The following is a 24,262-nucleotide window of genomic DNA, read 5'->3' as shown; positions in this document are numbered from 1 at the left end:
ATCAAACCAATATATGAACCTAATTTAGCCATATGTAAGATGCCCTCGTAAATTGTTTTCAACTAGATACATAGAGAATAGGACCGTGTGAAAATAGAAAAAAACATTACGATGACTTCACTACTTCTTCATGTCTTATGTTGTTTTTTGAGATATTGCTCGAATCAAAGATAATTATTTTTATTAATTCCTTTAATCCCGCGTCTGTGGAGCGCGGCCATCGTGGAATAGACGCATCTGTGGGACCACACTGTGGTTAATCCATAGACAGATCCCGATGAAGTACACTTGTGCTTTTTAATCGCGATTTCTCTATTTTTTTTTATGAAATGTACTAGAAAACTTTAGAAATAATGAAACCTCATTAAATTTCCGACTATATAGTATTCATCATATCATATGAAGTGAGCTAGAAAAATAAGCTTTAGTTGATAGTCAAAAATGTAGTACTATTATCTGTAAACTAATTTTGATTATTATAAAAAAAAGAAACATTTTTCAAACCAAATTTTGTTTAATTAAGAAACCTTACATCTATTCATAATAATATAGCTAAAAATCTCATACACCATGCGTACATATTTTTTCTACAAAACATGTTCAAAAGTTTTTAGAAAAAAAAGTCACTTGACTTCTTGACCAAAGTTGGGCTCATGTACCATGGTTTATTTTACGTGATACAAAGCTCAAGTGTCTGGAATGTTTAATATTCAAAAACTTAAGATTATATTTTACTAGCTTCCGCCCACGACTTTGTACGTGCATCCCTCTTTTTCCCCGTTCCCACAAGAATTTCGGGAAATCCTTTCTTAGCGGATGCCTACGTCCTAACATCTACCTGCATGCCAAATTTCAGCCCGATACGTCCAGTGGTTTGGGCTGTGCGTTGATAGATCACTATATCAGTCACCTTTGAGTTTTATATATATAGATAAATACCATAAAGCGTGGCATTGTTCAATCAAATAGTTCTTATTTTATGAGCTACTAGCTTCCGCCCGCGACTCCGTCCGCGCGGAAAAATTAAGAAAAATTACGATTTATTTTTTTTCTACGTTTTTTTTCGGGATAAAAAGTATCCTATTTTATGCCCAGGATAATAAGGTATAATTATACCAAGTTTCATCGAAATCGAACCGTTAGTTTTCACGTGATGCCTGAACATACAGACAGACAGACAGACAGACAGACAAAAATTTTTTTAATCACATATTTGGGTTTGGTATCGATCCAGTAACACCCCCTGGTATTTATTTTTTCAATATTTTCAATGTACAGAATTGACCCTTCTACAGATTTATTATATGTATAGATGTGTTGTTCAAAGAATTTATTTCTCACTAGCTTCCGCCCGCGACTCCGTCCGCGCGGATGTCGGTCTTCGCGTGGATGGTTTATTTCTCAATTTTGAGACCTCTGACAATAACATCTTATAAATATATATTGGACCCAATTCCCAAATACGGTTAGGCCTATAATAATACGCAACGTGTGTTCGCGGTTCTACGGAACAACGTCTATGGATAAAACTGAAAAATTAAGATTAATTTTTTTCTACGTATTTTTCCAGGATAAAAAGTATCATTATACCAAGCCATCAATATATAAGGTATAATTATACCAAGTTTCATCGAAATCGAACCGCTAGTTTTCACGTGATGCCTTCACATACAGACAGACAGACAGACAGACAGACAAAAATTTTTTTAATCACATATTTGGGTTTGGTATCGATCCAGTAACACCCCCTGGTATTTATTTTTTCAATATTTTCAATGTACAGAATTGACCCTTCTACAGATTTATTATATATATGTATACATACAAAATAGGACTTCAAATGAACGTTGAAATGACGACATTGGAAAGACTGTTTGAATTGAATTAACAATTCATTTACTACATTGTATTTCGAATAAAATTAGCGAGCAAAGCAAAAGTACATGCCAAACAAAAAATGTGAAATACAAGTAAAAAAAACAGTACTTTTAGGCGAAAAAACTGTCCATTTTGGTAAGGTTAATATGGATAAGACTTTTATACCGAGAAATTTAGGGAACAAGTACACATATGAGCTTATTTATTATCTTCCTCCACCCCTTCCAGTATTTGATCCCCATAATTATATTATAGAATTACTTACAATTAGCGTTCCGCAAAATCTCAAAGTATTGATGTTTTCGTCAAATAGATATAAGTCAACTTAGGATGATAACTCCGCATACGAGGGCGTTGAATGCTTGTGTGTGTGTGTGCGTGCGTGCGTGCGTGCGTGCGTGCGTGCGTGCGTCGTGCATGCTTACGTGCGTGCGTGCGTGCGTTTGTGTGTGTGTGCGTGTGTGAGTAGTGTGTTTCTGTATACTGTGAAAAAAAGTTAAATGTGATGTTGCTTAAAGCACGTGTATAGGCATAAGGCCACGTTGCATCCTTCACAGTAATTTGATGTGCGTTTTTTACAAACACCGCAGCGTCGACGCAGAGGCTGTGCTCTTTTTCCGCCAGACGCTCTAAAAGGTGGGTACTCTGCCGGGAAATGTTGCGCTGTGGGTTGCATTTATTTTTATTTATTTATTTGAGTAACACCACATCATACATAATACGAAACATTACAAGAATAATCATTGAACATAGTATCTAAGATGTATGACAATAACGGCGTACATAACTTTATCTGTAACATTATATATATTTTTTTAATGAATATCACAATTAAATATTGAAAGCAGTTTCTTCACGAAAACTACATAACAAAATTTGACAATACATATATGCTAAAATTAAATTATGTTAGGAAAAAAAACTAGAGGTAAGAAAGACTATATTATCTGTGGTTGCTCCACAGACGAGAAGTTATTATTATAGCATGTCTAATGTTGGATTAAAGGTTATTTACAGATAATTTAAAGTACCTAATAGAAAAAAAACCGAATCCCACCTCGTGATCGATTTTTTTTCAATAATTTCTCAGGAAACTTTATACTAAATAACATGATAAAAACCATCAGTCCCCTTATAGTACTGTCTTGGTGGATGATTGTGTGTCTTTTCCACTAAGTTTACACTACCGTCCTTGTTAAGACTGAAGCGAGCTTGGCACCCTGTTCTCATCTTTGTAGAACATTTCAGGTATCGCTTCCCCACACCAGTGTACGCAAAGGAATAATTATCTAACACAACAATAGACCGCTTCGGATCTATTGGCAGAATTTTGTAGGGAACTGTAACAAAATGTCAAAATGAAGATCATTTTAACAAATATGTAATACAGCATAAAGGCTATGGAATTAAATCTATCAAGTTTGAAAAATAAGCTTTATTAAAAAGAAAATTCAAACTAGAGCTAAACTCCTCTTTTCTTCACGCGTACATCTATACTAATAAAGCTGAAGTTTGTTTGAACGCGCTAATCTCAGGAACTACTGGTCCGATTTGAAAAATTCTATCGGTGTTAGCCCATTTATCGAGAAAAGTTATATATATATGTATAATCACCCTAAGACCAACAGGAGCTCAGCAATGCGGGTGAAACCGCGGGACACTGCTAGTTACTTATAATTTTATAAAATACCCTCACTCTATCCAAGGTAAACTACATTTTTTTTTCACATATAATTGTTTTGTAGTAAACAGTTTTTTATTCACACATACTTGTATTAAAGTATACTTGAACCATGGACACCTTTTTTGAAGCGAAACTTTTTTAGGCGCGTTGAGAGTAAAATTTCTATGTTGCGTCATATTAATACCGTCACGTCATAGAGAAAGGCAACTATTTTGGTATCTTTGAATCTAGCTAAAGAAGTTTCACTTCTGACACACATTTTTTCACATTGAGTTATTTTATGTCGATTTGGTAGCGACAATATCACTCATTACGAACTAGTATAAGTTATGTTCTATGGCTTAGGTATGTTCGTTTTTTAAAATAAAGTTTAGTTCTTGTCTGTCAATCAAGCGTTTCATTTATTAGACATTGACAGACGAACATACCTCCCACCTCGCACTTTCTGTAATATATACGGTGGATGGTTATGCTCGTTATCGGCTAGAACAATTTCGTCTTTCCTGTTCAATTTCAAACGAGCCCTACAGTTGATACTCGATTTCTTGGGACAATAGAGATACAGCCTTCTCCCCTTCTTATCTCTTGCTCCACTAAATGTGAATATATAGTCTTGATACTTTATAAGTGTCTTGCCATCTACAAGAGTTATTTTTTCATATTCCATACCTGCAAATATAGTTTATACAGTAGGTATTAATGATTCTTATCTACGAATACTAACACTCCGGTTTTATGAATGGTGATTTGAATTGAATTTTTCACATTTTATTTTGATTTTAAGTAGGTACTTATTATAGAGACCTTTTTTTAAAATATAAAACCTTAAAGGTAACTTATATAATATATGAAAATAGATAAATTGTATTTATTTTTATTTAAAAGGTAGTATCGCTTTGCGATATCATCGTTCTGTTAAAACAAATTACAATAATAATATACAGCCACTTTATAATGATTTACAATTTACTTAGTCCTACTTAATAATATTATAATCTCAATATGTATATTAATCTATTTTTATTTTGGTAAATGTGTCAGGTGTTACACGCATCTTTTTTGGAGGTATGAAACCCTATATTGAAGTTTTTGTTAACAATATCCCTATATTGGCGCTCTGTAAAAGCCACTTTTAAATATTTTGTTGCGTCAAACCATTCATTGTATAAAGAGAACATACGCCTTATACTTAAATTTCCGTCTAAATATATCTTATTCGATCCCTCTCTGCCGGAATCGGACTCGACTGGTAAAAATGTATTTACATGATCACAAACACTACGTTCCATTTCTTTGTCAATTACAATCTTGTGGTTATTATGTCTGCCTCTTTTATCGATTACATCAGAAACACCATCGAATTTTTGGAAGGCTGTCTTAACAATCCTTTCACTGATAGCCAGAGTATTTAAAAACATAACTTTGCACACAGCAACTGTGTTATTTACAGAGGCGTCTGACGTATACGGTATGGGTAAATTGTACTTGTAGGTAAATTTCCGAAAATTTGGTTGATTCTCACTATTGCATCGACGTTTCTTTATCTTACGAGTAAATGTAATCACATACGCCCACTGTTTCTCCTTGCTGCCCAGACTCCAAAATCTTTTAAAGCAATCCATTCTTTGTTCATGAGTAATTTTATCAACACAGTTGTATCGACATTTACAAGGCTCTCCCATGACCTTTTCGTTTATAACTTTACCCCTCCTGGTTATATATTTTTTACCTAAGTTAGTTAATCGTTTTCTTTTTACGTCCGACAATGATTTCCTACAATGCTTGCGTTTCTTTCGCCCCGTGGACGGCACAAGACTGGTATCGGAATCAGACGAAGAACTTACTCCACCTATAGAGCTCCGCAAAGGTGATATTGCCTCTATAGAATCTACACGAGTTATTTTTACATATTTCAAACCTGTAAATAAATATTGTTTTTATAGTTGGTACTTATGAATATTATCTAGGTACTAATATTAATACATACTCCGGTTATAAGAATGGTAAATTGAATAAAAAAATTTATGATATTTTTTTATTTTATTTTATAACTGATAAGTAGCATTTTATAACTGATGAATTGCTAACGCGATCACATTTTAGACCTCAACAATATAATTTTATATCTGTAGCATATAGACAGTTATATTAAATATGGTATTATATTCTCTTAATAAATATAGTGGGCAACTCGGTACGGAGGCGTGAGACATTCGACAATACCGCTTGGGCAGTGAGGACGAGCCTCAGAGTTGTGTGTCTATTTACTGATACTAGTGTTTTATTATATATACTAAGTTACTAACATACCCGAATACAACAGTATCATAATAAATAACTACATCTTCTTCTTTCACATATTTTAATACCAATCATTGTCTTACACAACTAAAGACGAATTCACACCATTAAGAGAACGAAAGAAACAGATATATTGACACATTAAAATTTCAAATATTTACATAAATCCTACTAATATTATAAATGCGAAAGTTTGTGAGGATGTGTGTGTTTCTTACTCTTTCACGCAAATTCTACTGAACCGATTACAATGAAATTCAGCACACATATAGAGGGTTACTTAGATTAACACACAGGATAGGTTTTATCCCGGAAATCCCCGGTAACGGGAATTATGTGGGTTTTCCTTTGAAAAAGCGGGCGAAGCCGCGGGCGGAAATCTAGTAATACATATAATATAAGTAAAAGTTGCAACCAATTCTTTGAAAACTATTGATAGATAAGTCGCAAACTACTAAAGATTCATTCTAATATATCTTCCGTTAGATAATTTTTTTAATATTGGTGGTACATGATTGTGTTCAGCATTAGCCATTACTATATCCCCAGCTTTATTAAGTCTCAGCCGAGCTTTACAATCAATGCTCTGTTTCTTAGAACAAGAGAGATATAATCTATTCCCTTGGCCGTCTCTCGGTCCACAAAACGAGAACGTATAATCTTGATACTTGACGAGAGTCCTTCCATCTATGAAAGTTATCGTCTCATACTCGTAGTCTGCGGAAAATATATTTTAATATTTTAAAATAACAATATCCAATACATAGAAAAGATTATTTATATAATTATTAATTATAGATATAATTTATATTTAACTCGATATTGATGGAAGGGATTGAAATAAAAAAATCCTTGACATACCGACAACACCTTCAGTTATATTTGTGTTTCATTTTAGGAGCCTTACTAAACGTACGAGTACTGAATTCGTATCGATGTTTTAACTTCCGTTGGATCTTAAAATACTATTTAATTTTAATATATCTCCCGTTCGATAATTGCTTTAGTAATGGTGGAACATGATTGTGTACAACAGTACCCGCTACTATTTTTTTCGCCTTATTTAATTTTAGTCGTGCTTTACAATTGCTTCTATACTTTGAGCAAGCAAGATAAAACTTATTCCCGTGGTTGTCTCTCGGTCCAGTAAATGAGAATGTGTAATCTTGATACTTGATGAGCGTCGTCCCATCTATCAAGGTTATTGTGTCATACTGGCATGCTGCTGAAAATATTCAAAAAATAATATTTTATTTTATTCATATCGGTACAATTTTGATGTTAGACAGTTAACCCAGTCATATCCTACCCGATAATTCATGTATCATTTTTTTACTATAAAAATTTATTATTTTATCTAAATAGTCCAAAAATATCCATATTAAATTAATTACTTACATTAATAGTTACTGCTAAGTGTAGCGTAGTAGTAGAGAATTTCAATAAAAATCCAATCATTATTTTTTAACAGTTCACACGAAGACAGGAAAACATCTGTTAAGTCAGCTACTATAACAATTAATTGGAATTACTTATTCAGGACAAACCAGGCCCCTAGTATCCGGCAGCCCTATTCCTGGCTACGGTAGCAAAGTATAACAATAATATTGTAATACTGTGGCGGTATTCGAGCTCCCAATGAATTTTGGGAACAACATGAGGATTTCACTGCAGTATTAAAATAAATTTGACATACGCAAGTTTTTATTCATAAAATTCCCTATTTAAAAAGACATACGGTGACAAAATTTTACACTTAACACTACATCACTTTAAGATATCTCCCGTTCGACAATTTCTTTAGTAATGGCGGAACATGATTGTGTTCAACATTAGCCATTATTATTTCTCCTGCCTTGTTTAATTTCAGTCGTGCTTTACACTTGCTCTTATACTTAGAACAATACAAATATAATCTATTTCCGTGACTGTCTCTCGGTCCATTATATGAGAATGTGTAATCTTGATACTTGATAAGAGTCTTTCCACTCATTAAGGTTAGCGTCTCATATTGGGAAGCTGCTGTAAATATTCAAATTCAACTATTTTATTTTATGAATATGGGTAGGGCCAATGTGGGTAATTGTAAACAAGGAAAAAATTTCATATTATAGATCCGATATTGGTTTTTCCCACGTTTGGAAATTAATCGGACCGATTATAGAAAAATAATCTTGTTAGTTGTTTACAATTACCCTGTTCACAATAACCCACCGTGACTAAATATAGGTATGGGTGGTATGAATAATAATTCTTTTAAATTATTTTAACATTTAGTTAAGTATACTTCCTATTTCTGTTCGTTCACATTATCATTGAATCAAATTTACATTTTTTTATTAAACTTCTTTAGTGCAAACGATATAAACCAAAACGTGACACTAACGACTACTGAATTTTAAAATATCTCCCGTCCGATAATTTCCTTAATAATGGCGGATCATGATTGTGTTCAACATTAGCCAGTTTTGTTAATGCTCCTGATGTATTCAGCTTTAGTCGGACTTTACAATTGCTCCTATGCTTGGAACATCGTAGATATAATTTATTCCCACTTCTGTATCTCGGTCCAGTAAACGAGAACGTGTAATCTTGATACTTGACGAGAGTCTTCCCATCTACGAAGGTTATCGTTTCATACTCGTATGTTGCTGAAAATATTTTATATAATATTTATAACGCGTTTCATTCAAGAAACGAATCTTGAATGGCGGCCAAAGCTGAGACTGACATATGGTAGGGTCAGCAAAAAAGAAAATAAAAATAACGTAAATGGATAATTATTTTATTAATTATTTCAATTTGTTTGTTCACAAACTTTTTTTGTGGTGTTTGTGTATTCCAAATTAAAATCTCCATAATACTCGTAATGAGCCCATTAAACTGAACAACTTTTCCCAAAGAACATATTATGTCAAATTCCAATAAAACATTATTTCTTATCGCAAATTGTAAACCTGTCAATTACTTGTAATGGAATCAATAAATAAATAAATACATAATTGTCATTGTTAATTTATGATAAAAATAATTATAGGGAAAATCAAATACATTTTAGTTATTTTACTTTTCCCTATTTTTTTTGCATGCCGTACGGCCGTGTGCGAGAGGGAATGATAAGCGCCGCCATTTAAGATTCGTTTCTTTAATGAAATGCGTTATACCCCGCCATATCATTATATTTATGAACTGTTCTTCCTTCACATTATCATTCGATCATGATGATAAGTTTCAAAGTGACCACACAATAAAAAATCGGTTTTTTTGGTGCGTGAGTCCGACTCGCACTTGGCCGGATTTTATTTACCTACTTTTACATTTAATTATACTTACTATTAATGTTATTCCTCCACATTATCATTCATTCAAATTTTGACATAAAATTCCTTTTTTTATAAAAATTCCTAAACGATAATATAATACTAAACCTAAATCTGGCACTAACGACTACTTTAATTACGAATATAAACGTATCTCCCGTCCGATATTTTTGTTAGTAATGGCCGAACATGATTGTGTTCAACTTTAGCCCATAATATTTCTCCTGATGTGTTTAACTTTAAACTTGCTTTACAATCAGTGCTCTGATGCTTGGAACATCGTAGATATAATTTTTTCCCGTGGCTGCGTTTTGGTCCAGTAAATGAGAAAGTGTAATCTTGATACTTGATGAGAGTCTTCCCATCTATGAAGGTTATCGTTTCATACTCGCATGCTGCTGAAAATATTGTACCTATTAGATTATTTTATTTCATTCACATGGATATAATTTCGATGTAAGATACACAGTTAACCCCGCCATACCCTAAAGTTAATTATATTATTACATTGTATTACTACTACATCATTTTATTAATAATCTATCATTTTATCTAAATAGTCCAATATAAGTCCCTTGTGGTACCTAAACACTAAACACCGTGGGGTGTTTAGTGTTTACGTGTTTAAGGGTTTACAATAAGTACTACACAGTATTGTTTTTATGGGTTAACTTAATCTGGACATTTTCTAGGCATTGTCGATTTAACTTTATAATGGTGGACGGGTTTGAAATAAAAAAGAGCATTTGTGCCGAGCACACATGTCAGAAGTGAAACTTCTTTGGCAAGATTAAAAAAAAGCAAAATCTTCGCTTTACTCCATGAAGAGATGGTATTGCCATGACGCGACCTTGAAATTTTACTCTAAACGTGCCTAAAGAAGTTTTACTTCAAAAATATATTGAATAGGTATAACAACTTTAGAGAATATAATATATTTTTTTAAAACATTATTTTGACAAATAAATATAATTTTATTATTTATTATTTTTATTAAATATTTAAAGAGATATGCCAAAATTTTACACTAAAGTCTACCTTGCTTTATGATATCTGCCGTCCGATAATTTCGTTAGAACTGGTGGAACATGATTGTGTTCAACATAAGCCACTACTATTTCTCCTTCCTTGTTTAATTTCAGTCGTGCTTTACAATTCCTCTTATACTTAAATAAATAAATAAATATTTCGGGACAATTTTCACACACGGCACGATCTGATCACATACTAAGCTTTTCGCTTGTGTTATGGAAACCAGATGGTCGATAAATATACATATATAATTTTAAAAAAATACTTATATAGATAATTAACACCCAGACACGGAGCAAACATCTTTGTTCATCACACAAATATTTGCCCCGGGTGGGAATCGAACCCACGACCTCTTGGAACAATACAAATAATATTTATTCCCAAGGTGATCTGTCGGTCCAGTAAATGAGAATGTATAATCTTGATACCTGATGAGAGTCTTTCCACACAGTAAGGTTAGCGTCTCATACTGCGAAGCTGAAATATTCAAATTCAAATATAAATTTATTTCATAAATATGGGTATGTAGGTGTGAGTTGTATCACTACATAGTGTAAAACAAAGTCGCTTTCTCTGTCCCTATGTATGCTTAAATCTTTTAAACTACGCAACGGATTTTGATGCGGTTTCTTTTAATAGATAGAGTTATTTAATAGTTGGGTTTTAGTGTATAATTTATTAGGTTTGAGACGAAGCGGGCGAAGCTGTGGGCGGTAAGCTAGTGAATAATAACTCTTTTAATGTACTTTAACATTTAATTTTACTTCATATTTCTTTCATTACTTCACATTATCATTCACTTTAATTATGTCGTAACATGCATTTTTTATCAAACTTCTTTATTTTAACGATACTAAACCAAACTTAATTAAACTTAATTAAACGATATAATACTAAACCAAAATCTGACACAAACGACGATTAAATTTTAACGTATTTCCCATTTGACAATTTTTTTAATAATGGCGGAACATGATTGTGTTCAACCTTAGCCGCTACTATTTCTCCTGCCGTATTTAATTTCAGTCGTGCTTTACAATTTCTCATAGCCTTGGAACATTGTAGGTATAATCTATTCCCGTGGCAATCTCTCCGTCCATTAAATGAGAATATGTAATCTTGATACTTGATGAGAGTCTTCCCATTAATTAAGGTTAGCGTCTCATACTGCGAAGCTGAAATATTCAAATTCAACTATATTCATTTCATAAAATATATAGGTACGTAGGTGTGAGTTGTATGAATAATAACTCTTTTAATGTACTTAAACATTTTATTTTACTTCATATTTATTTAATTACTTCACATTATCATTCACTTAGATTATGACATAATATGCATTTTTTTATCAAATCTTTATTTTAACGATATAATACTAAACCGAACTTAATTAAACGATATAATACTAAACAAAACTTAATTAAACGATATAATACTAAATCAAACTTAATTAAACGATATAATACTAAACCAAAATCTGTCACAAACGACGATTAAATTTTAACGTACGTATTTCCCATTTGACAATTTTTTTAGTAATGGCGGAACATGATTGTGTTCATTTTTGGCCATTACTATTTTTCCTGATGTATTAAGCTTGAGTCGCGCTCTACAATGACTGTTTCTCTTGGAACATGAAAGATATACTCTATTCCCTTTGCTGTCTTTCGGTCCGCAATATGAGAACGTATAATCTTGATACTTGACGAGAGTCCTTCCATCTACGAAGGTTATCCTCTCAAACTGGTAGTCAGTAGTAGCTGAAAATATTTAAAGTAAATATTATTAAAGGATGTTAAGAAATAAAATAGAACACTTAACGGATACTTAAACTTTACGCGTTTGACAGTTCGCCCGAAGACAGCACAACATCTGTCAGGTCAGCTAGTATATTAGTAGTACACAACCAATGGGTCAGCTAGTATATTAGTAGTATATACAACTTGAGATAAGTGGAAGGGATTGAAAAAAAATATATTTACAAGTTCATTACTAATTTCTCTATTTCTAGATTTGTATCTATATTCATGCTTTCTTTTGATTTTGGGAACTTCTTGATGACTTCACTCGGCCATTTAAATAAATTTGACATAATATATGCAACTTTTTTCAACTGAGCCACAATCTTAATTAAAGACATTTTATATATGTCCCGTTGGATAATATCTTTAGTAATGGTGGAGGATGATTGTGTTCAACCTTAGCCGCTACTATTTCTCCTGCCTTATTTAATTTCAGTCGTGCTTTACAATTTCTCTTAGACTTGGAACATTGTAGGTATATTCTATTCCCGTGGCAATCTCTCGGTCCAGTAAATGAGAATATATAATCTTGATACTTGATGAGAGTCTTCCCATCTAAGAAGGTTATCATTTCATACTCGCATGCTGCATGAAAATATTTAAATTAGTATATTTTATTTAATTCAGACAGTCGTGCAATCTAAGTAGTTTATCATCTTTTACTGGAAAATTGCTAAAAATAAGTGGTGAGAATAATTTAGAATTACTTATTCATACATTTTCTTAAGATCAGGTATGTAATGATCAACTTGATAATCGTGGAAGGGATTTAAATAAAACCAAAAATTTCCAGGCACACATAATCTTACTTATGTTTATAAAATCAAATAAAAAATAATTAATAATTATAGACTTAATACTAGACATAAGCTTGGAATAGTAACTTAATATACCCTAGTAAGTTAACAATAATTTAACAACAAAAGCATTTTTTTCGCCACTTATGTCAAGACCAAGATTTTCTATTTCGTTAATTACAACTTATTTCAATAGACAATAAAATAAAATATGTATGTATTATAACTTGTACTGAATACGATTTTTGACGAGTATGATTGGGGGGGAGGGTTGCTACATTTCCAGCCGCGGGACCCCCATAAAATGTCAGGCTAGGACCGCGCCTATTAAGGTTGGCGTCTCATACTGCGAAGCTGAAATATTCAAATTCAACTATATGTGGGAATAGGATAAATAATTAAGATTGTATTTCATAACTACTTTTATTTTTAGTCTGTGCTTTTCTATTATTTAATCTGTGGATATGTTATCTGTAGACTGTAGAACGATCTATGTTGGCTATGACTTGACGGTGTGTTTTTTTGGTACGATGTAATTGTAATGGAGGATTGTTGAAATGTATTTTTGATATGTAACCGGTGTCTGGGAAATAAATCGATTGGGCGATTTTGGCTTTTTATTTACACCATCCCCACATAATTTGGGGGCTCGTCCGGGATACGGGATGGTGGAATAAAGAAAAAACATACGAAGACTACGATGCTGGTGATTAAACCAGATTAAGACTACCTACGAATTATGAATTAAGAAGACTAATGCCCGATTTCACCAGTAACCCCTAAACAGTCTCCTAAGTAAGGGTTCCTTATTTTAAGGGACCCTTCAAATCACTACCTAACCTAAATTCTGTTTCACCATCCTAAGGGTCACCTAAATAAGAGAACCCTAGTTAAGTGACGTTTAGTGTGGGGATGCTACGCAATGTTAGTCGAAAAGTGTATCGACTATAGGATTCTATTGATTTTTAGTTGAAAAATCACTTGATTTTACTTAGTTTATGTGTAAATATTGAGTTTGTTACCTTAAAAATATATAAAACCATAAAAAAATACAACTTTTTATATTTTGTCTAAAATCAAACTTCACAGTGACATTTTTAATGACAAATGACAATGTCATCGCGTGACTCAAGTTGCTTCTTGAAATTATTTAGGTTTTTTGATTTTGTTGCCGGTTGCATTCATTGTTTGATTCGTGTTATTTTTCTTTGGTGTTTGTAATTATATTAGGTATAAAGAATAATGGCAGAAAAGAGAAAACGTGTACAAAATTTATCTGTCATCATATTTTTTTAATCCTTTTGATCTTTCGCAGTAAATTCGCCAAAACTCGGTTATTTTATAATTCTATAACTTCAATTGCTTCTAAATATTTGTATCGTCGTCGCTATCCATTTTTAATACGTTAAATAGGATAAATATCTGTCACTTAAACGTTAGGGGATCGAATATTCACCCCCTAAATTTTAAGGGCTACCTAACGATATAAGTGACACTTATCCGTCGGTGAAAGCAAATTTTACGTTAGGTATCCCCTAAAGTGACTTAGGTGACACTTAAATTTTACGGGTTGTTGGTGAAAACGGGCATAAGATTTGAAGACTATACGACTTGAAGACTATAAAACTTATTACTTACATTATTCAACATGCCGCCGAAACGAGTAAAAGATGATGATGATTGTGGTGAACCTTCGCCGCGTATTTCTTTCAATGACTTAGAGAAATCAATGACGCCATTTTCGGGTGATGATGCCTATGGCATCGAATCATTCGTAAAAGATTTTGAAGATATTTCCTCTTTAATGCAATGGGGCGAAATAGAAAAACTCATATTTTCGAAGCGGCTTCTCGCGGGAACCGCCAAGCTATTTTTACGTTCACTAAGTGGGACCACCACGTGGGATACACTTAAGTCTGAGCTCCGTGAGGAATTTGGTAAAAAGTTGAACAGTGCAACTGTTCACAAGAGACTTTCAACACGCCGGATGAAGCTGAATGAGACTCATCAGCAATATTTTTTACATATGAAGGAACTTGCAGTACTTGGGAATGTTGAAGATGAAGCCCTGATGGAATATGTCATCGACGGTATTAAAGACAGTGAGTCCAACAAAAATATTTTATATGGCGCTTGTAACATTAAAGAATTCAGAAAGAAATTAGACATTTATTCAGAAATTAAGAAAAAATCATATTCACCTAATAAGATTCAAAGTAATTCAGTATCAAAGTCCATTGGCATGAAAATTCAAAAAACACTACGAGTAAAGTGATGTTTCAATTGTGGAGATTTAGATCATGAGTCGCCTAATTGTACTAAAGGCATTAAATGTTTTAAATGCAACTTGTTTGGCCATAAATCAACTGAATGTTCTAAAAGTATTAAGAAGAGTTTGGAAATTATGTCAACTAAAAATAATATTGATGTGAGACCTTTTAAGAAGCTGAAAATAAACAATATTGATGTAGAAGCCCTGATTGATACCGGAAGCGATGCTAATTTAATAATTATGTCTTATTTTAGGAAGATTCAAGGTGAAAATTTGTTATCTTATAGTTCAGGAACCACAGAAACTTTAACTGGAATAGCTGAAAAGGAAATTTATACAAAAGGATCTTTCACAGCAAAAATTGAAATTGATGATTGTTATTTTGAAACTTTATTTTATGTTGTTGATGATGGCGCTATCCCTGTCAACATTATATTAGGAAATCCTGTACTGAAAGAAGTAGAAATCAATTTTAAATCTGGAACTATCACTGCAACAAGAATATTACACCTTAAATGCTAGAGAATGAAAATGAAGATATCACAAATATTGAAAACAAAGAATATAAGAATAAAATACAGAATATTATAAAAGAATATAACCCCAAAAGATGTACTAAAGAATCAAATGTAAAACTTAAAATATTATTAACCGATGATGTACCAGTTTATCAGAATCCACGACGATTGTCACCTTTGGAGCTTAACATTGTTGACAAACAGATTAAAGAATGGCTTGATGAAGGAATAATAAAAACAAGTAAGTCTGATTATGCTAGTCCAATTGTGCTTGCAAAAAAGAAGAATGGAATGTTATGGAAGATTAAGGATGGAAATAAATTAATGGTTGTACCTAAGAAAATGCAAAATGAAATTATAAGAAAACATCATGAAAACGGACATTTTGGTTGTGTTAAAACTGAGGAATTAATAAATAGAAATTATTATATAGAGAATTTAAAGGAAAAGATTAAAACAAACATTGATAATTGCGTGGAATGTATACTTAATTCAAATAAAAGAGGAAAGAAGGAAGGATTTCTACATGTAATAGATAAAGGTGATTTACCATTGTCTACTTACCATATTGATCATCTACGACTGTTGACTCATCTGGGACAGATGATTCTGCAGGATGACCGTGTGGGAATAGGATAAATAATTAAGATTGTATTTCATAACCACTTTTATTTTTAGTCTGTGCTTTTCTATTATTTAATCTGTGGATATGTTATCTGTAGACTGTAGAACGATCTATGTTGGCTATGACTTGACGGTGTGTTTTTTTGGTACGATGTAATTGTAATGGAGGATTGTTGAAATGTATTTTTGATATGTAACCGGTGTCTGGGAAATAAATCGATTGGGCGATTTTGGCTTTTTATTTACACCATCCCCACATATATTTATTCCATAAATATGGGAACGTAGGTGTGAGTTGTATGAATAATAGTTAACTCTTTTAATATACTTAAACATTTAATTTTACTTCATATTTCTTTCATTACTTCACATTATCATTCACTTAAATTATGACGTAACATGCATTTTTTATCAAACTTCTTTATTTTAACGATATAATACTAAACCGAACTTAATTAAACGATATAATACTAAACCAAACTTAATTAAACGATATAATACTAAACCGAACTTAATTAAACGATGTAATACTAAACCAAACTTAATTAAACGATATAATACTAAACCAAACTTAATTAAACGATATAATACTAAACCAAACTTAATTAAACGATATAATACTAAACCAAAATCTGTCACAAACGACGATTAAATTTTAACGTATTTCCCATTTGACAATTTTTTTAGTAACGGCGGAACATGATTGTGTTCATTTTTAGCCATTACTATTTTTCCTGATGTATTAAGCTTGAATCGCGCTCTACAATGACTGTTTCTCTTGGAACATGAAAGATATACTCTATTCCCTTTGCTGTCTTTCGGTCCACAATATGAGAACGTATAATCTTGATACTTGACGAGAGTCCTTCCATCTATGAAGGTTATCCTCTCAAACTGGTAGTCAGTAGTAGCTGAAAATATTTAAAGTAAATAGTTATTATTAAAGGATGTTAATAAATAAAATAGAACACTTATGGCTACTTAAACTTTACGCGTTTGACAGTTCGCCCGAAGACAGCACAACATCTGTCAGGTCAGCTAGTATATTAGTAGATTAGTAGTATACAACTTGAGATAAGTGGAAGGGATTTAAAAAAAAACAATTATTTACAAGTTCATTACTAATTTCTCTATTTCTAGATTTGTATCTATATTCATGCTTTCTTTTGATTTTGGGAACTTCTTGATGACTTCACTCGGCCATTTAAATAAATTTGACATAATATATGCAACTTTTTTCAACTGAGCCACAATCTTAACTAAGACATTTTAAATATGTCCCGTTGGATAATTTCTTTAATAATGGTGGAGGATGATTGTGGTCAACCTTAGCCGCTACTATTTCTCCTGCCTTATTTAATTTAAGTCGTGCTTTACAATTTCTCTTAGACTTGGAACATTTCAGGTATAATCTATTCCCGTGGCAATCTCTCGGTCCAGTAAATGAGAATGTGTAATCTTAATACTTGATGAGAGTCGTCCCATCTAAGAAGGTTACCATTTCATACTCGAATGCTGCTGAAAATATTTAAATTAGTATATTTTATTTCATTCACACAGTCGTGCAATCTAAGTAGGTTATCATCTTATACTGGAAAATTGCTAAAAATAAGCTGGTGAGAATAATTTAGAATTACTTATTCATAAATTTTATGATTATTTTAGATTATGTAGGTAGTGATGAAGTTGATAATCGTAGAAGGGATTTAAATAAAACAAAACATTTCCAGGCACACAGAATCTTTGCTTATGTTTATAAAATCAAATAAAAAATAATTATAGACTTAATACTAGACACAAGCTTGGAATAGTAACTCAATATAGTAAGTTAACAATAATTTAACAACGAAAGCATTTTGTTCGCCTATTATGTCAAGACCAAGATTTTCTATTTCTTTAATTACAACCAATTTCGTCTATCGAAATTTGAAACCAAAAAAAAATTGGTTTTCTGTAAATTCGGTTTACTGACGATAGTTGAACGTGACAACGTCCGATTGTGCTTTTTTGTCGTTCGTTCCGCGCTCTCGCTCGCACTTCAATGGAACGCCTCAGAGCGAGGTAACGCCGCATGAGTCATGTTTTTTCGTGCGTGCAGGCGGCTCTGTCGAATTATAAGACGTTGTCACGTCAAAAAAAAAAAAATATATATATATATATATATATATATATATATAAATACCAACTTGGGCACTAAGTTGATCCAGCCCGACTGCCGTGCATTCCTGACTCCACCTTTTCCCCCATATTACTCGACTCCGGTTGCATAGATCTTGCCCGGAGTGACAACGGCGCAAATTTTTGGGCGATGTTGCCAAACGTATTCATGGAGAAATTGATATACTCAACATTTTTATTGCTAAGATCTTGAACTGAATCGACTCCGTAACGGCCGAAATTCAGAAACCCATAAACACTTGTTGGCTCCGTTTTATATACCAAATCCAAAGTCGTATGTTGATCAGATCCATTTATATTATCAAAATTACAGCTTTATTTGATCCGACATAACGAAACTGTATATTAAGTAACGTAGATTAATTTTTCGTAAACACTACAGTATTTGTTGGCTCCGTACACAAACATATTATAGTTAGGTATAATGTTCCATACATTGCTAAATCCGCCTAGACTAGACGAACTTGACTCCGTAACGGTTCAAATTTTGAAATGCTCAAACACTTCTTGACTCTGTTTTATATACCAAATCATAAGTCGTATGTTGATCTGTTCCATTTATATGCACTTGCATGACATTGACATGGAGATATGAAATTAGGGCTAGCAAAAATCTCCTGAGTTTTATGGAAGTTGAAGAAGTCGACCGTAATTCAATTGAAACTTATAGAAAACGTTGTGAAACTAAAAATACGGAATCCTAAAAAGATAGATATTTGGACGAACCTTTCGTCATACAGTAACGGTGATAATTCTCAAGTAGTATGCATCCTACAAATAACAACCTACCTCTTGAATCATCAGTAAATATCAAGATAATTATCATAATATTTATTGACGTGTAGCGTTCGCCTTTGCCCTGATTCTGATATCAATCTGATAAAATAATTAAAATGTTAGATTTAGGTCAAACAAATGACGACTCATATTCCTGCACAAATTATCCATTGCGGAGTAAGTATGAGAGTACGCAGATCGCCAACACGTTTAACCAGCAGTGGTGCAGTGGGTACTACCGGTGGATCGCATCCGTATCTATCGAAGCTAAGTTCGTTTTCTACGAGTTCTACGCCAACTGATACTCAAATTACTTACAGAAAACGGAAACAACCGCTAGAACAAGATTGCAGATTTAGTGATGATATGAAGGATATTCGGTCGGAGTTGAGCCGTATTAGTACATTACTTGAAAAATATGTATGCTCAAATGAACAAAATAGTAAACAAAATTCATGAAAACATTTCTGAGGTAAAAACACAAATTACCGAAATTAAATCGTCCAACGAACAATCTTTGAATTTAATTCGCCAAAATACGAATCAAATCAATGAAATTAAGTCATCAGCATGTATGATACTTACTGAACAAAACATATTGAAGAGTACTATTTCTCAATTATAATCCCAGATAAACTAGGGTGAGAGTAAAATAAAATCACTGGAATTAAATCTTTAATCATAATAAACTTCATATAATTTAAAACTTAATCAAGGAACTACGGGACAGAAAGAGCCGCGAAAAAAATGTAATTTTTACTGGTTTCCCAGAATCGACATCTTATAACTCAAAGGAGAGGAAATCTAAAGACAACTACGAAATTTTAAAAAATTACTTCACTAATAAGTTCAGACATACCGAAGCCAGTAAAAAAATATACAATTATAAATAACCTTAATTCAAACTGTAGTACAGGTCTTATTCTGGATTACTACAAAAACAATTAAATGCATCAAAGAACAAGTAGATAACTGCGTTAAAAACAACCGACTTCAAACTTGCACTTGCAACATTTACAAATACAGACAAAAATGCCCATAAAATAAAAACTACTGGGCCTATCCGAATAAAATTTTTATGGGACCAATTCGACACTATCCCGCATCGAACAAAAATGAATCACGTAAATCGGTTCAGAAACCTCGGAGCAATCGGTGTACATACATAAAAAAAAAACATACCGGCCGAATTGATAACCTCCTTTTTTTTGAAGTCGGTTAAAAATTAAATCATACATATTAAGCGACTGTTTTAACCAAGCCATAAGTCAAAGACGTTTTCCGGACTCGTTAAAAATAGCGAAGGTAACTCCTATCTATAAGAGTGGCTCAAAATTTGAACCTGGTAACTATAGGCCAATTTCGGTTTTGCCAGTATTGTCAAAAATATTGGAGAAGATTTTACACACGAGATTAGAAAAATATTTAGACTCATTTAATTTTATTTCAGTGCGTCAATATGGATTTAAGGTACAAGTCCGAGACGGGCCGCAGACTGCAACCGCAGGCGACACTGTGGCTACCGGCTGCGGTTACCGCAATGCTGCCTACGGTCGCTATTCCAACTGCGGCTGCATGCCGTGGCTGCACAATGCACAGAACCGTGTCTAAATGATATAAACAAAAAAGACAAAGATAGTTTGTCACTTCCGCGCAGGTGGCATTTGCATACTGCAGTCTGCGGTCGCTGCCCGCCGCGGCTGCACGCTGCGCGTTGCGTCTGCAGGCAGCAGTGTTGCCGCGCTTGGAATCAATTTCATAGATGTTCATAGAAACAAGTGCTGTCACTTGCAGTTTGCGGTTGCAGTTTGCGGTCTGCGGCCCGTCTCGGACTTGTACCTTTAAGCCAAAAAGTAACACTCTGTCAGCGACTATGGACCTAACTAAAATAAAACAGAACATTGACGCAAACAATATAGTTTTGGGAGTGTTTATTGACCTACAAAAGCCCTTTGATACCGTTTCTCACGAACTTTTAATAAAGAAATTAGCATCCATTAACATTAATGGTAAAGCACTAGATATGCTGAAATCATATTTAAAAAATCGATCACGAATAGTTAAAATAGATAACCATGATAGCATTCCCTTACCAAATACATGTGGCATACCACAAGGTTCGATTCTAGGCCCATTGCTTTTTTTAATTTATATTAATAATTTCCAAGATTTAAAGCTAAATGGTCACCTAACACTTTATGCGGATGACACCTGTCTGTTTTATTTTGGTCCCTCTATACATGACATGATAGCGCAAGCACAAATATTAAATATAATAATTAAATAAATAAATTCAATCTACTAAAAATAAATATATCTAAATTCAAAGCTCATAACAAAATTATTCCACCACACGCTCCACTTAAAATTAACGGTGTTGTATTAGAACATAAAACCCACGAGAAATGCCTAGGTTTGCGAAACGACAGCTCTCTGAAATGGAATTATCACATCGACCACCTAAAAAATAAATTATCAGCAATTCCTAGATCTCTGCATAATATTACTTCTTGCATTCCTCATAAATTACGCCACACCATCTAAAACACGTTAGTAACCTAATGTATTTAATAGAAGTATCGGGGAGTGCTTACAAAAATAAATTAGCGCCACTCCAAATTTTACAAAATAAAATCATTAAAACTATCTTTAACTATCCTTTTTTAACTTCTACAAATAAAATCTACGACGACACTAAAATAATGAATTTAAAACAATTATACTTTTATAATACGTGTATGTTCATCCGCAAAGCGCTACATAAAAACATAAATACAAATATTATAATCTCAACATCAAATCGCCACTATCCTTATAGACGAGCTATCTATCTTGCCCTCCCGAAGATCCGAACAAATTATGGAAGGCGAACGGCAACATACGTTTCTAAAACGGGAATTAATGTCTTTAAACCTTCAAATGGCTAAGGCCGCAAGCGACCAATGGCTGAGCTCGGTGGGCTCTGATTGGCTCATTTGAATCGGATCAACAAGAGCTAAAACGCAAAAAAGGTGGATTTGTATAAAAAGCACGTAATTATTATTATTACTGATGGTGACACTTGTGGCTCCGTTCGGATCCACATACGGACGGTGGTGTGGCAATGGATCCACAAATACCAACCGGATCAACAAGTGAAAACGGATCAAATAATTACTAACTATATGGCACGTTTGATCAACATAGTGCCCGTGGAGATATCTATATATATATATTTCAATTGACGAAATCTAAAATCTCAACAAAGTTTTTATGGTGACTCAAGCCGTGAAGCTCCGTGAACAGGCGTGAACGTGAATGTGGAGTGTTTACGTGTTGATCCAGTGCATTCGCGCCTGTCCCCCGATTAGTGTCGGTATTGTGACCCACGACAAAGGAGTCACACCTTCTTCACGCGGCGTGCACGCTTACACATCCACATTCGCGGCCCGTACCTAATATAGTATAAACCATATAACAACTCATATAATATTAAATTTATATATCACCCATAGTAACAGAGATTTTGGCAGTAGCTTCTACATCCATTTCGCAGCGGTTTTACGAACGAATGCGAGCATCTTATGAATGTGGACGACACGACTTATAAAATTTTAATCGCCAAAAGAAGAGATATTGTGTGAAGTACTAAATCCTAAGTAATATTTTAATTTATGCTAAACTAAATCTGTCTCTTCTTCACGCTCAAACTACTGAACAGCTATTATTATTTTTATAATTTTTTCGAGCCGAAGATCTTCCACATTATTCTAATTTACTTTATAATATCTCCCGTCCTGTAGTCTTTTCAATACTGGCGGTTCATGATTGTGGTCCACATTAGCAGCTATTATATCTCCAGCTTTATTAAGTTTAAGTCGTGCTTGGCAATGATTGCTCTGCTTCTTGGAACAAGATAGATACAATCTCCTATCTTTCGGTCCATAAAAGGAGAATGTGTAGTCTTGATACTTGACCAGAGTCTTGCCATGTAAAAATCTTATTGTCTCGTACTGTAAATCTATTGAAAATATTTACTGAATTAATCAACTTTTCTTAAAATTAATTTGTGTGTTGCTAAATAGAACAATGTACTAGTCGAAATCGGTTAATGGGTTTGAATAATGAAAAATTAGCACATCGAAGTAAATTTCGTTTTTAATACTGATCTGTAATATACATAATATTACATATTGCTCTGTATAATTTAGTACTATACAATACTAGAATAACAACATACCAAATATTTTTATAATATTAAAGCCCAGAAAAGAAGCATTTTTAACCGACTTCTTTTTCTGTGTTTGTAATTTCTTTCTTTAGATAATCTCAACAGCTTACAGAAAAGGTAAGATCGTGCAGTTTTAATCTATTTTAACGTACATTCCATTGTTCAATTTCCTTAACATAGGTGGCGCATGAGAATGGACAGGGATAGCGGATAAAATATATCCTTCCTTATCTAACCTTATTCGCGCTTGACATTTTATCGTCTTCTTCTTGGAACAGTACAAATATAAAACATTCTGGTTTTTCGATCCATTGAATGAGAACAAATAATCTTGATACTTTATGAGTCTGGCACCACTAGTAAGCTGTATTTCTTCATAACCTGGTTAAAAAGGCTTTGAAAATTAGATTGTTTATTAATTTCGAACTAAAAAAACCTTGTGTAATAGAACCGAATACTTTAATAATAGAGTAAAATGAAAACGCACAATAAATTGTATAAATTTTAAATATCGTAAAATGGTCTCTGTATCATCTTGTGAGAGGTACCTACTGCTAAAATAACATTGTTTTTAGAAATTTTATAGTGAGGAAATATTGAACCAAACAAGCACTATTTAATTTCTTTCATGTCGTAATTTCGATTGTATAATAAAACCACAATGTACTTCTTAGAATCTTATTTATTAATGTATGAAAAAATCTTATTTATAAAAAACTGTTCTATACTTGAGATTATTTTGAATTCTCTTATCAGGAATCAAACATTTCAAAACGATTTAAGACGAAGTCGAGATATCAGTTATAACGTACTGTAAAACATTTCAGAACATAATAAAATATCGACAATTATGATCTTAAAATCCA

At 32.9% G+C, this 24,262-nt stretch overlaps 1 protein-coding gene and 1 long non-coding RNA gene across 9 annotated transcripts in view; one reads left to right on the top strand and one right to left on the bottom strand.

The window, feature by feature from the left end:
- Positions 1 to 24,262, top strand: part of LOC123694735 (protein tramtrack, beta isoform) — a 437,925-nt gene that overhangs the window by 364,198 nt on the left and 49,465 nt on the right. The gene's annotated exons all lie outside the window — the stretch shown is intronic.
- On the bottom strand, positions 6,722 to 10,697 carry LOC123694768. 2 transcript variants are annotated; one of them, XR_006751855.1, is made up of 3 exons: positions 10,647 to 10,697; positions 7,262 to 9,581; positions 6,722 to 7,088 (listed from the first exon to the last, which is right to left on the bottom strand). It is a non-coding gene; the product is annotated as an uncharacterized LOC123694768 (long non-coding RNA). The 2 variants fall into 2 exon arrangements; XR_006751854.1 differs by having other exon boundaries at positions 6,722 to 9,581.

This window comes from Colias croceus, chromosome 10 (genome assembly GCF_905220415.1).
Source record: "Colias croceus chromosome 10, ilColCroc2.1".
Taxonomy (NCBI): Eukaryota; Metazoa; Arthropoda; class Insecta; order Lepidoptera; family Pieridae; genus Colias; species Colias croceus.
Note: the sequence above shows the minus strand (reverse complement) of the source record. Positions and strands in the feature narration are given on the sequence as shown.